This window comes from Chelonia mydas, chromosome 4 (assembly GCF_015237465.2).
Source record: "Chelonia mydas isolate rCheMyd1 chromosome 4, rCheMyd1.pri.v2, whole genome shotgun sequence".
Classification (NCBI taxonomy): Eukaryota; Metazoa; Chordata; order Testudines; family Cheloniidae; genus Chelonia; species Chelonia mydas.
The window spans coordinates 85,957,514-85,971,705 of record NC_057852.1 but is presented as its reverse complement, the minus strand read 5'-3'; the positions used below and the strand labels follow the sequence as shown (position 1 = coordinate 85,971,705).

General features: G+C 41.2%; 1 long non-coding RNA gene across 1 annotated transcript in view; it reads right to left on the bottom strand.

Moving 5' to 3' along the window:
- Positions 1-2,456: 2,456 nt before the first annotated feature.
- LOC122465745 overlaps positions 2,457-14,192 on the bottom strand; it is an 81,472-nt gene continuing 69,736 nt past the window's right edge. The window contains exons 2-3 of the long non-coding RNA XR_006290775.1: positions 5,018-5,109; positions 2,457-2,610 (exon numbers count right to left, since the gene is read on the bottom strand). This is a non-coding gene — a long non-coding RNA (uncharacterized LOC122465745). The remainder of the gene's footprint in view (positions 2,611-5,017; positions 5,110-14,192) is intronic.

The window sequence follows — 14,192 nt, the reverse complement described above, 5'->3', positions numbered from 1 at the left end:
TACTCTCTGTGTTAAAAAATGTATGCCTTATTTCCCATCCCATCTAGCTTCAACTTCTATGCATTAGATTGTGTGTTGATTGAAGACCCCTTTATCAAACATTTGTTCCCCATTTAGGCATGTATAGACTGTGGCTATGTCTACACTACCATGGTAAGTCTACCTACGCTACGCAACTCCAGCTACATGAACAACATAGCTGGAGTCGATGTACCTTAGGTCAAGTTACCGTGGGATCTACACCGTGGGGGGTCGAGGGGAGAAAATCCCCCATCGACTTATCTTACTCTTCTCACCGGGGGTAGAGTAGAGGGGTCGACTGGAGAGCAATCTGCAGTCAATTTGGCGGGTCATCCCATTTACCCTTTCTCAATACTGGCACAACATTAGCCCCCCTCCAGTCTTCTGGATCTTCTCCAGTGCTCCAAGACTTATTGGAAATCAACATTAATGGCCCAGCAAGCTCCTCAGCCATCTCTTTTAAAAGAACTGAATGCAAGTTATCCGGAACTGAGGATTTAAAATTGTCTAAATTTAGTAGCTGCTGTTTAACAGCCTCCTATGATACTAGTGGAATGGAAAGAGTGTTATCATATGATATGATGCTTTTCCCAAATAGAGAACAGAAAGATTTATTGAACACTTCTGCCTTTCCTGCATTATTATTGATAATACTAGTATTTCCATCTACTACTGGACCAATACCATTGTTAGGAGTCTTTTTGTTCCTAATACACTTTAAACAAACAACAACTAGTCATTATTGTCCCCAACTCTGCTGGTCATACAGGGTTTTTTGTATCCCTTGGATTTCCTTATCAATTTTCTGCAATTCATAGCTTCTGATTTATATTCATTACTATCAATTTCTCCTGTCTTATTATTTATAGCTGCCTTCAATTACCCAGATCAGTTTTGTAACCAAAATGATTTTCTTCCTTGAATGTGGGATTGTGGCTTTTGGGCATCTAGTTAAGTGTTCTTAAACAATTCCTTTTTGTCTGATTTAATTCTTCCTCACAGCTGATTTGGTTCACATGCTTTTGGTTTGTAATGTGGGCACTTTTAAAGCACGAACTATATATTTTTTCTGGTCTGGACTATATTCTGTTTGCACATTAAAAATGGGATCAAGTCATGATTGTTTGTATCTAAGTTACCATTAATTTGTAGTTCTATGATCAGTGTCTCTTTATTTGTCAAGAAGAGATCTAATATAGTATTCCTCCATAGTGATGCAAGACTTTTGCTTTAGGAAATTGTCATCTATAATATTTAGAAATTCCAAGGATTGGCAGCATGAGACCTCCAGCATAGGTCACTCAAATTTAAGTCCTCCTTGATCATACAGCTTCTTTTTCCCCTACACATTTTAGCTAGGTGTATAACTAGACGGTCATCCTGTTCTCTGGTGAGATTTGCCAGTTTATAGCAGATACCAACTAAAATACCTCATCTCGTGCTTTGTCTGTTACATTTATCCATAAGCATTCAAAATTATTTTCTTCTCAGTAATCAGTGACTTAGAAACAGTAAATACCATTTTTGACATAAACTGCCACAAAGTTTCAGTAATACCAACTAGATTGAATGTGTGCTCATTAATGAGCAATTTGGTTCCTCTTGTTTGTTACTCAGGCTCCCAGCATTGGTGTATTGGCAATTACAGAATTTCTTTTTTTCATGTTCTTTGGCTAATTTTGTTCTCAAAATCTTGATTTTGTGCTAAATGAGTGCTAATATTTACCATCTCTTTACCCTGTCTTTTTGCTAATACTTGAACACCGTCCTGTGATTGATGGAATAATCTATCATTGGATTTCAATGAAATGGGAATGCTTGGAGTTGTGAACTGTTGAGTGGGACAGGGGGAAATGTGTTTATTAGTTAGGATCTAGAAGCTTCTGGAAGGCACATGAGGCATCTAATAACGTGATTCTATTTAAGGCTAGCTAGCTCCACTCTCCAATTACCAGTGACTTCACTCATTCTCATTTTTCTCTAGGGTTCTAAGCATATCTGTAGTTTTATTATTATTTTCTAATCAGTCTAACAGGCATAATAAGACTCCACTTTTAAGAAGGCTATGTCTTCACTTGATGTAAAAATAAAAAAAGTTTTATTTTTACATCAAGATAGCCAGTCGGAGGTAGCTAACAATGTAAAATCCTAGTTGAGACAAGGCACTGTAGTTTTTACCTCAATGGAGCTAGTCGAGGTCAACCCTACACCCCCTCCCATCTGTTTTCACATTCACACCTTCTTGGGACAGACAGAGGAGAACTAAAAGGAAAAAAGAGGGGCGATGATAATTTTGGCTATGTTGCAATTTTGCTATATAAGTTTGAATATTATGCTGCACATAGAGTAATAAATTACATATTTTTAGCTGCCTGCCAGCAACAGAAGATGAACAACAGAATCAGAAACATCTTTATTATAATTTTACTGCCCCTCTGTGCCATTTTCTTATCATTTTATTGCTTTCCACTTCAGTCCAGGCAAGTAAAAGAGTAGGATATCTTCTTTCATATCCAACTATTCAGCAGATATTTAGAGGATAATAAAAAAATGAATTACTGTCCATTTGGATAATCCATTTTCACAGGCCTAATAATAAGGTGAAAAAAATTATATAAATACAAATTCACATTCCCTTACAGTAACATGAACATTAAAATTACCAACAGCCAACAATTTAGAGCACATGGGGCCAGATTTATAAAGGAATTTAAGCCCCTACAGACACTGATAGACTCCAATGGGAGTCTGGGATCTAGATGCTTTTGAAAATCCATCTGGGAGCCTATCTGCATCTGTTGGGGCCCAAATACCTTTAAAAATCTGGCTCACGATCACCAACTGTTAATAAATCATACAACTGCTTAAGACATTCAAGTGGACCTAGGTGACTGATAGACATTTATTTACAGGAAATTATGTGGGGGAGGGAATAGAAAGAGAAGAACAACATAACTAACTCAAATGAAATTGATTGTGACTGAATGATGGGCCATTTCGTACTCAGTGTGGATTCTCTACATGGTTTCGGCAAAGAAAGGCAACAATTATAGTTCCTACAATCACAGAAGGAAAAGTTATATAACCTGTATTCTTAAAGGTCACAGGATTCAGTCCAATTTTGTCTACAGGCTTATGTCACAAATAATAATAATTAAAAAAATCAGTAAATATCATAGCTTCTATTTTCCAACCAGGTTTACGTTAAAGCAGAGGGAACACAAAGAGCATTCTGCTTAATTTGACTCAGTATCTTCCAATAGCTTTGGGCTATAACAGTTTAGGATTTAAGCATCTGCACTATGAATTAGATGAAGAAATAGGTTTTGAATTTGTGATTTCATTTACATGTACTATATCTATAGGCTATATTTTTCAAGAACACATTTTTCTCATTATGCTTTTCTTTGGTAATAAGCTTTATCCCTCCTCACAACCGGAGAAGTTGCTTTGCAAAGAATGCAACTGGCTGTGTTTAAGCTCTTTCATTCTTAAGATTTTTAAATGTATTCTTCAGATAGATTTCTTTTTAAAATGACAGGTATCTGAAAATTCCATGTGTTTGCAAAAACGAAATTGTATTCTGCCACTGAAGCACACTGAAGACTCATGTGCGGGAAAGAAACAGAGCTGTTTCTAGGTCAGTTTTTTTAAATTTATTCTCTTGAATTTATGCTGTATGTACCTATGAAATTTGATGCCTTGTGTTCTAGTGCATTTTTACATCTGTAAAAACTCTCTAACACTCTCCTTTTTGTTCCCAGAGTTGCTTCAGCCCTTAACAGAGGCTTAAACACTGTGCTCTCTCGTTGAGCCTTTACCTTTGTTCTTTCTTGTTTTCTGAGAGTCAATTCAGACTAAAAGGATGGGCCTGCAGCCCCTGTACAGCCATGTGCAGGCAAATATGAAGTTTCCCCAATAGACGGGCCACACACAATAGGAGTCTCTGCACCCACCATGCTCTAAGCAGAACAAAGACTGCTCATTCTTGCCCCCCAGGAGAGCAGAACACCTTTAAAGGAGACAGGGAGGATGCTAGGTTATTTACCAGCTACCACACTGTCCCTAATGAATGGAGCAGATTGTTCAGCTCCTGCCCCCAAGGAGCTTAGGTTACATCTCAACAATGTTTTTCTCATTTCCAAACAACTAAGTAGTGTGTAAAGCAAATGTGTGTTTGGTAAAGAGAGCTCCTCACTTGTTGGACAAAACCAGGTCTAATTTCTGGTTGCAAATTCAGACAAAAAATTGCCAGTCCATTTCAGAATACTTTTTGCCAGTCCCATTTTGTAAAGACACCATTTAAAATCATATTTTTCTGAAAGATTAACAAGAAATTATGTGAAAAGCCACTTTTGAAAAGCAGTGATTCCATTTTGTTTTTGTTATTATTTTAACTGGAATTCCTGAAAAGTTTACAATATGTGCAGGGTACATATAACAAACAATCCCACAATGTCACACAGGATTGCATGGAAAGCATCTCACCAATGGCATCAGTCTTATCGACCCCAACCGATATAGGATCATAGTGAGAAACAATGCTTCATATCGTCCCCAGATCAGCAGTTTAGGCTATGTTGATATTTTTAAGGTATTGATGTAGTGACTTCATTAATATAACTACAGCAGTGCAAGTCCCTCAGGCAGATGCAGTGCACGAGAGAACAAAAAGTGATTTACAGGTGAAGCTTACCCAGTTTGAAACTGAAGTAAGCCACACTTGTGCAATTCACTTCGGACTTTCATGCAACATGTCCACATTAGGGATTAGCACTGATGCAGCGTTCTGTATATCATCTTTAACTAAAGACAGATTTTTCTGGTTTTATAAATGACAAGCACGTTACAGGCAGGGCCCAGTGTATCCCACAATTCCATAGTATTTGCCACAGAATCCATCCGTTCCCCACCCATGACCACCTAACTGTGATCCATAAAAAATTATTTCTAACCCGTTCTGTAACTCTTGTTCTTTGACATGTGTACCACTTACCTCCTTAAGAGGAGATGTTTTTCCATCCGGTTGCACCGTTCTGGAGTATTGCCATCCCATTTTTCAATTCAACACACAATTACTTATTGTACCTGAAACATCAAGAATTGGCTGTTAGTTCTATGAAGGTACATCTAGTCGTTATTGCCATGGAAGCAGGCATCTTTTAAGTCGAGGGTGGCATACTAGTCCAGGGAGGAGACAATAAAATCATGTGAAACTATCATTTTTAAGAATTTGCTCAGTTGAAGCGGGTCTAAAATTGATCTGAGACTGCCCTTCACTTTCAGAATTAATGGCGGGAATATAACCACTTCCCACTGTGACACTGTGGAACCTCCTCTATGGGACTCGCCCACAGGAGAGATTGCATGTCCTGGAGGAGGAGCTCATCATAAGAGTGGCCCCTGAAGAGGGAGGGGTGGGAGGGGTAGAAATTAATTGGAAGGTATATTCCACCTCCACAGTGCTCAAGCCCCAGTGGTCTGAAGTAATATGGGACCAAGCACTGGGAAAGTAGGAAAGATGGTTTGCAAGTTGTGATAAATGAAGTGGGGTGGGGGGGTAGATCCCTTTTATGACCACCCAGCCAGCCGGTTAGCTGTAAAATCCCCGTTAGTAGCTGTTCTCTACTTGCTTTACCTGTAAAGGGTTAAAAAGTCCATAGGTAAATGGAAGGGAGTGGGCACCTGACCAAAAGAGCCAATGGAAAGGCTAGAACTTTTAAAATTGGGAAAAATCTTCCCCTTTAGCTGTCTGTGTTGTTCTTCAGAGAAGAGACAGGGCTAGAACTATGCTGGAAGAGCTTGCGCCAGGTATGAAAAATAATCAAATCATACCTAGAAACTACTAATTTGAAACCCCAGATGTGTAAGTAGATCAGGAAATGTCTAGGAAGATGTGATTAGGTTTATCTCATTATGGCATGTGGATTCCTTTGTGCTAACCTTGCTTGTAACCTTTAAGCTGGACCTCAAGAGAGCTATCTTGATGCTTAATCCTTGTAATTGTTTTTTTTAAAACCTAGCAAAAAGCCTAAGTTCCAGATGTATTTTCTTCCTTTTTCTTTTTAACAAAATTTACCTTTTTTTAAGAACAGGATTGGATTTTTGTGTTCCTAAGAGGTTTGTGCATATGTGGTTTAATTAGCTGGTGGCAACAGATGATTTCCTTTGTTTTCTTTCTCAGCTATTTCCTGGGGGAGGGGGGGAGTGAAAGGGCTTGAGGGTATCCTACAGGAAGGAATTCCCAAGTGCACCTTCCTGGGTTCCAAAAGGGTTTTTTTGCACTCGGGTGGTGGCAGCATCTACACATCCAAGGTCAGAGAATTGCCCAAGGTCAGAGAAGTGCCCAAGTGCCACCTCCTTGATCTGAATGTCCAATTCTGAAGCCATCCTCTTTAACAATTCCTGATAAATCTTGGAGTTATCAGGACAGAGTGATGTTGCCTCCAAGGAAACCACCTTGTCAGGAGATGTGGAGGAGGAAGCCAAGACTGGAAGTGGCTGAAGTTCTTCCACAGAAAGCCAAGACTGGAAGTGGCTGAAGTTCTTCAACAGTTCTTCCTGTCTGGCTGAGGGGAATGAATAGGTAATCTGAGGGAAGAATCTACAAGCTTGGGGAAAACCCCCTGGGTTCCAAAAAGGCCACTGATAAAAGGCTGGATCCCAGTAACCTTCTGGCCACATTCCCATTGCAGCTTCTCTTGTGGGGTTGCGAAGGGACCCAGAGAGGAAGGATCTAGATGGGGAGTGGCAGGCTTCTATGTCTCTCAGCCTCAGAACAGGACCTTCCTCAGAGTCCAAAGAAGATTCCTCTTCTGCCGACCATGCAGGGACTATCCCACTCAGTGCTGGGACCAGAGAATCTGGCAATGGCTGGAGAGATGCCATCTTTGCTGCCTTCCCCTTAGACAGTACCAATGGGCAGACTATCCAGGAAGTAGGCAGCTGGTGCAGTATCACATACTGCACCCCAAGTGTTGGTGCTAAGGAGTTCAACAGAACCAAGAGAGCTGATTCCTGTACCACCAGTGATACCAGCCCAAGAGGCAGAGTAAATTCTTTGCTGCTGCAATTGCCTCCATCATAGTCAGCACCAAGATCGAATGAGACTGATGTGGTGCCGCTGAGGTTGACAGTGCCATCTGTGGCACCAGACTCAACAGTGTCTGTTTCAGTGCACAGATCCAATGCTGATTTAGGCACTGATTTGGAGGAGGGATGCTTAGATTCTGGTTGCCCCCTACTCGACTCCCTTCCCCCTGCTTTACATGCTTAGGGGTTGAGGATCATCATCTGATCGGAGCCTCTCTGGGAGACTTATACTTTTTCCTAGTAATAAGTAAGGGAGATCAGTGCTGGGACTCTGACAGTCTAGGAGGCATGCTTGCTTCTGACTGAAGTGGCAGCACTCAGCACCAAGTCAGACCGGGAAAGCTCCTTGGGTGGTCTCAGGCCCGCCTCCATTAGTGGGAACTTCAGTCTAGCCTCCCTATTTTCTTTTTCATCCTAGGCTTGAATTCCTGGCAAATCTGGCACCAGTCCTTCATGTGACCCTCTCCTGCCACTTGAGACAACTACAATGCAGATCGCCTACAGGCGTAGGCTTTGAGCAGGAAATACACGGTTTGAAGCCCATGGCCTAGGGTACGCTTTGTTGCTGGCAAAGGAACATTGAAATGGGGAAAACAGCAATACTTTTCCCAACACCCAACTAGACCTATTAAAACTTACTAAGTAGCTACAGCTAAATTTGTACACAAAGGCTGAGAGAAAACTGTTCTAGCAACAAACTGGGGTTCCAATGAGCATTATGGATGGTCAGAAGGAATGAAGGGAGCTGGGGGTAGCTTTGTACTTTCACACAGTGACACACACAGCAGTAGAGGACGCTCAAGCGGCCTGATGGGTAGCACAGAGGGGAAAAGTTCCCAACAGCCACGCACTTGGTGCACAGACACCAAAAGTGGAATGCACATATGCAACCTCTTGAAGAAGAATCTGAGCTTTCATTTACAAAAATGTAGTTCCAGTTTTCATGATTGTGAAGTGAAAACTGAAAGTGTGAACAAGCTGTAAGGATCTGTCTACACTAGCTACATGTGTAGCACAAACTCCTAATGTAGACACTCTTCACCTGTGCGAAACAGGGCTTTCCCCATGTGACTTGCTCCTGTACAGTACTCTCGCTGTTTTGCATCAATTTACTTTAGGAGTTTGCACCAGTGTAACTACAAGAGTGCAAATTTCCCTAACGTCAACATGTCGTATGTCACTGCAATATTGTCTTTTGCAATGTTCACTTTGAAGCCAAAAGATAACATTTAATACCAACTTTTTGTTACCTATATTGCTGCTGATAATTTTAGCAGAAAACAGGTTTATCCTACAGTCCCAAACTGCCTCCCATGCTTTTCCAGTTATCAAAATCCCAAATGTTCTTTATTCAAGCACCAAAACATTCAGCTTCCTCTGATAAACAGTACTAAAGAATAGAAGTTATTTAGAAAATCAAACCACCAAACACAAAGGGTAAGTGCATGTTTACATATGCTTACTTGGTGCAGCAACTGATAAATATCAAGGTTGATTTTGTTTTTTTCTGCACTCGCTATAAGTCAATAGCAATAATTGTTCCAAAAGCAAAATGGCCAAAATGATGGTTCTCTTAGCAATGAAAAAAATGCTGTGTTTGTAGGCTGGCTTCAGAAAGGCTTTGGGAGACCTAGTTTCAGTTGCAGTCGTAGCTGTGTTCTTATAACACAGCTCTAAATCATGTTCTACTGTACCTGCATGCTGATGTTGCTTGGCTATCACGTTTTCTGTCTGTGTATGTGGTGGAACTAGGATTAAAATTAGCTAGTAGAAATTCAACCCAGATAATATAATGGTAATGCTGATAGGACAGGGACTATAAACATGAGGAAATGAGTGAAGTTATATCTAACTGAGGGGATGTACCAGCCTTTTACTCAAGTTCACAGTTTGGGGGTCATGTTGGATCCCAGTCAAGAGCTTCTGGATGCCCAGATATCAGTGGTGGCCCAATGTCTAATCTTCTCTTCAAGAAACAGTTACAACTTTTATTTCAGATAGGGACCTCAACACAGTTTTTCATGCCTGTGCATTGAACGCCCTCTACTTGGGATAAAACCTGAAGAACACTCCAAAGCTTTAGATTGTGCACAATGTGGGGAGGGAGGGGGGCATTTATTTGTCAAGTCTGGATTCAGACAATGTGTCTCTGCCATGGCCCTATGCCTGTGCTGTGGCCTCCCCTCTGCTTGGCGTGGCAAGGGCCAACACCACAAAAGTCATCTGCTGATTTAGTTGTGGGGGGCCCCATTACTCCTTTGGATTGACTGGGAAATCCCTCTCTTCTCTAGTTTCAAGTGTGCTGGGGTGCATTCCAGAGGAAAAAGCATTCAGCTCCATTCAGCATACAGAGGATTCAGGGGGAAAGTAACTTGCTACCACTACCCGATCCAGCAGAGCTCCTTGCTGTGCTGGCTTTAGTCCCAGAATAGCAGTTTCAGAGTTAATCCATTGATATGAAAGGCCAGCTCACATCTCAGAGCCATTGTTTCAGGCTCTGCCCAGACTTAGACTGCCATCTCTGTATTCTGTACACTGGTTCACATTTTTAAACTTTTGTTCACAACCATGAGTGCTAGATAAAAATAAAATAAGATTCTGACTTCATCATACCCATGGACCTCAGTAGGACTCCCAGGTCTTAATCCAGCCCTATTTCTTACTGAGAACATATTACATCTGTACTTCAAATAATTCACTGGATACCACTCAATTTCTAAGTGTAACTGCAGGTGGTGGGTTTGATCTACAGATCTATTATGGTTTGGCTCCTGTGTACCTGACACATCTCTTCCTTTATGTCTTGCCATGACATCTGAGATCAGCTCAACACTAAAGCTGACAAACGTTAGGTTTTTACTTCTGAGCACCTGATGCAAATCATTCTCAGTGGAAGTCCCATAACTCTAGAATTCATACTCCCCTTTGCTCTGAAGCCCAAATCGTCCAATCATGCTGCCAACAAAGTATCTAATACTATACAAAATTAATATTGAAATCTGATGTCTCACTTACAGGAAATGGATGTAATAATTGCTGTCAATTCAAAGAAGATGATTTATCCAGTTATATTTTGATTATTCTATTTGAAATCCAAGGTATTAGAGTGATGCATATTTAAAAGTATCAGCACTAATTACCGACTTGATGCTGCATGCATCCCTTTCCCATTGAAAGCAGTGGGGGCGGGGGCTCAGCAACTCACAAGAGTGTTCGGTAATTGGGCGAAATTTTCCACATTTTGGCCCAAAAGGAGAATCTGATGAACTCTCAATTTCTTTTTTCATGTTTTTCAAGCAGCTATATTCAACACTGTACAGCATCAAGGCCTTTACCCTTATAAAAAAAGGCATGAAAGACAGAAAAGGCGTTGGATCAATATTGTCTTAGCCACATGATAAGGCTAAGATTAAAGGATAGCTAGAAAAGAGACTCCTTGTTTTATATTCTATGCACTAGAATAGATAATCATTAATATCCTTTTACAAAAGCAACCAGAAAAACCACAGAAAGTTTTACTCTGCCAGGTAATGTGCAGGGATTTCCCTACACCCGCACCCCCAAATTTCTCCAACTCCCCTCCCCCCATCCCTCTGGTCAACCAGTTACATTCAGTGTTGCCAATTTAATCGGTTGAAAATTTAAATTTAAACTGAAACATTAATACACACTTTAAAAGCATATAGAGTATATGACAAAATACTTGTACCTGAGAAAGCATAATGGGTTTGAAAACTATGAACAAAGACTGGCTTCCTCATACAGTTGTTATTTATGACAATGTCGGCACATTTGTTTCGGCTATATTGGCCTACCTAATAATTTCACATTATGATTTGTAAGCAAGGTCTGAGTGAGCTCTCCTCTGACAGCTAGTGATGAGCCAGGGGGTGGGTGGAAAGGCTTCAGGATCAGACTGTATTTGCATGAACAAACCTACTCTGCCTACGTATCCAACAGACAGAGCTGTGTTGTTCAAGTGATCAATTTTTGCTGGTGTTGAGTTACAAATAACTTTAGTATTGAATGTGGGGGGGGGTCATGAAATGGTGTTATCCTTATTGTATGAGTAAAGAGCAACAGAACTGTGTTTAGCCTGTCTGAATTGGGGGGGTGGTCTCCCTCAGTGCTTAATTTGTGCTAGAGCTTGCCAGGGCTGAGCCCCGGTACATCTAGGCTTGGCAGTTGATTGCCCTGGGACTTCTGGGCTTGCTACATCAGTTATGAAAGTAACAAACTTGCTTGAGTTACCCTCAACTGAACTGTACTCCCTAATGCCAAGTATTTCAGAGGGAATGAACAGAACAGGCAATCACTGAGTGATCCATGCCCTGTTGTCCACTCCCATCTTCTGGCAAACAGAGGCTAGGGACACTCAGAGCATGGCGTTGCATCTCTGCCCATCCTGGCTAATAACCATTGAGGTACTAACCTCCATGATTTTATATAGTTCTTTTTCGAAACCTATTATAATTTTGATCTTCACAACATCCCTGGCAAAAAGTTCCACAGGTTGATGGTGCATTGTGTAAAGAAGTACTTCCTTTTCTTTTTTTAAACTTGCTGACTATTAATTTCATTGGGTCACCCCTGGTTCTTGTGTCAAGTGAAGGGGTAAATAACATTTCCTTATTCTCTTTTTCCACCAGTCAAGATTGACACTGTACCCCATATTCTTCACAGTGATATTATTGTAACATAATCACATTGTATTTTATGCAAGATTAGTCATGTGAGCTATCACTGGAAAAGTTATGGTTTGCTGAATATGATTATTCTATTTGTATGCATGTATCATTTTTGTATCCAAAGTTATGAATATTAACTATGTACCTGTATTTCAAAATGTAGTTACACCTGGGCAATGCCCACTAGGCAAAATGTTCTCAGTCTAGATGGCTGCCTTGGAAGGGCCCATTCAGGTTAATGAGCCATTAGGAAGAAACAATAGGCCTTAGGAGAAGCTTATCTGCCACCTGGGCAGCCTTCCTGAGGACCCTCCAAGTAATGGCTGCTGTGACACTACAGGGACACGTGACAGCCTTAAGAATCGGCAGCCTGCTTGTATCATCACTTAGGGTGAGGATCTGCTATTCATATCAAATCTATTTAGCATATTAAGCTTAGTTTGTGTTTTTTATTTGCTAGGTAATCTGCTTTGATCAGTTTGCTATCCCTTATAGTCACTTAAAATCTATTTTTTGTAGTTAATAAACTTGTTTTTGCTTTATCTAAAACCAGTGTGTGGTAATCATAACTAAGGGGGGAAAGCTATTGCATATTCCTCTCCACATTGAGGGAGGGGGTGAATTTTATGGGCTTATGCTGTACAGTTCCCTTTGCAGTGGCTTATACTTGGGGGGGGGCATGCCTTAGGAACTAGGAGATGCCCTAACTGAAATCTTTCCATGCACGGGCTGGTTAAAGAGCCTGCCTGCATGTACTGCAGCTGGGTGTGTCCCTACCAGTATGTATGCTTGTGAAAGTGCAGGCTGAAGCCTGGAGGGCTTGGCAGCTTGTCATAGCAGTATAGTGTAGAAGGGAGCCAACACTGATGGCTCATGCTGGCCAGGGGGATTCAGTGGTACCCCAGTTCCAGGTGGCACCCTGGAGGGAGCCCATCACAAAGATTATATAGGCCTCCCTCTATCATATCCCCTCTTAGTCACCTCTTTTCCAAACTGAAAAGTCCCAGTCTTTTTAATCTCTCCTCATATGGAATCTGTTCCATATTCCTGAACATTTTTGTTTCCCTTCTCTGTACATTTTTCCAATTCTAATATATCTTTTTGAGGTGGGGAAGCCAGAACTGCACACTGTATTCAAGATATGGGTGTATCATGGATTTATATAGTAAAAGTGGAGGAGCTTGGTTTGTCTGACTGCTCAGACAAGCCACTACTGAGAACCTACATGAAAAGGCTGCAAAACACCATGCCTCTGGACTGCATTGACATGCAGAAAGCCTTATAAGCCAGTCACTGTCAAAGCCAATTTTAGAACTTAATGAGGCTGTTAAGAATGCTGGAGACACAACACAGTGTATGTGAACCAACATGGCTGTTGCATCATACTTTCTATTTAACCAAGAGTTACCACACACTACAAACTGTAGGCCAATGTTAAGTGCATTGTCACTTGTTAATCCTGAAGTTGGACGCTGGTTCCGAACAAGACTGACAAATGCTCGCTATCTTTCTGCAAAAAACTCAGCTGAGTGGCTGGAAGCACGCAGTGCAACAGTAAAAGACTCAGCAGGTGAAAACGTGAAGAACTCTCGCACCACATTCAAAAAATGTGCATACATGGCTGAAGAAATCACCAATACAAATGGGCATCAAATATTAAGTCATTTCATAGGTTTTCTTGATGTCCATGGTAAGCCAGTTAGTGCATTCTAGCTGTTCAAGTGATAGAAGACACATCAGCTGCATCTGTGACAACCCACATCTTAGAAGAGTTAAATGCTTGTAAATTGAATCCCAAACAGGTGGCTGCTTGTGCATTTGATGGAGCTGCAAACTTCTCTGGAAGACATAGCGGAGTAAAAACTTTGCTCAGAGAAAAGTGGAACCCTAATCTCTCCTATACGCTCAGCAGAGGACATCTAGTCCAACTAGTACGAACTGCAGAATATTTAAAAGACATTAAAAAGCCATACATTTAATGGCTTTGTTATACTCTTTTTTCAGCAACAGTCCAAAAGGACTGAACTTCTTGGAAAAGATAGAAGCTACATTGGGACTGAAGTTCAAATGAGTCCAACCTGGGAAAACCTGCTGACTTTCCCGTGAGCGATCCTTGACTGTTGTTTAAAATTATTGCAACCATTATTACTGGCTGTGTTGGGGTATCTGCCCCACATTGGCGGAAAAGGGGTTAAAAGCAGCCCTAGGGAGGCTGTACGGGAGGCATCCAATCAGAGAAGGGCTGTGGGGAGCAGCCTATCAGGGCAAAGCAGGCCCATATACAAAGGGAGGTGCAGGGCAGAGGAGGGTAGTTCTCTGTTGAGAGCCCAGGGAGGAAGGACTGGGTTCCTGAAGGGCTGAGAGAACTGCCAGCACCCTGGAAAGAGCAGT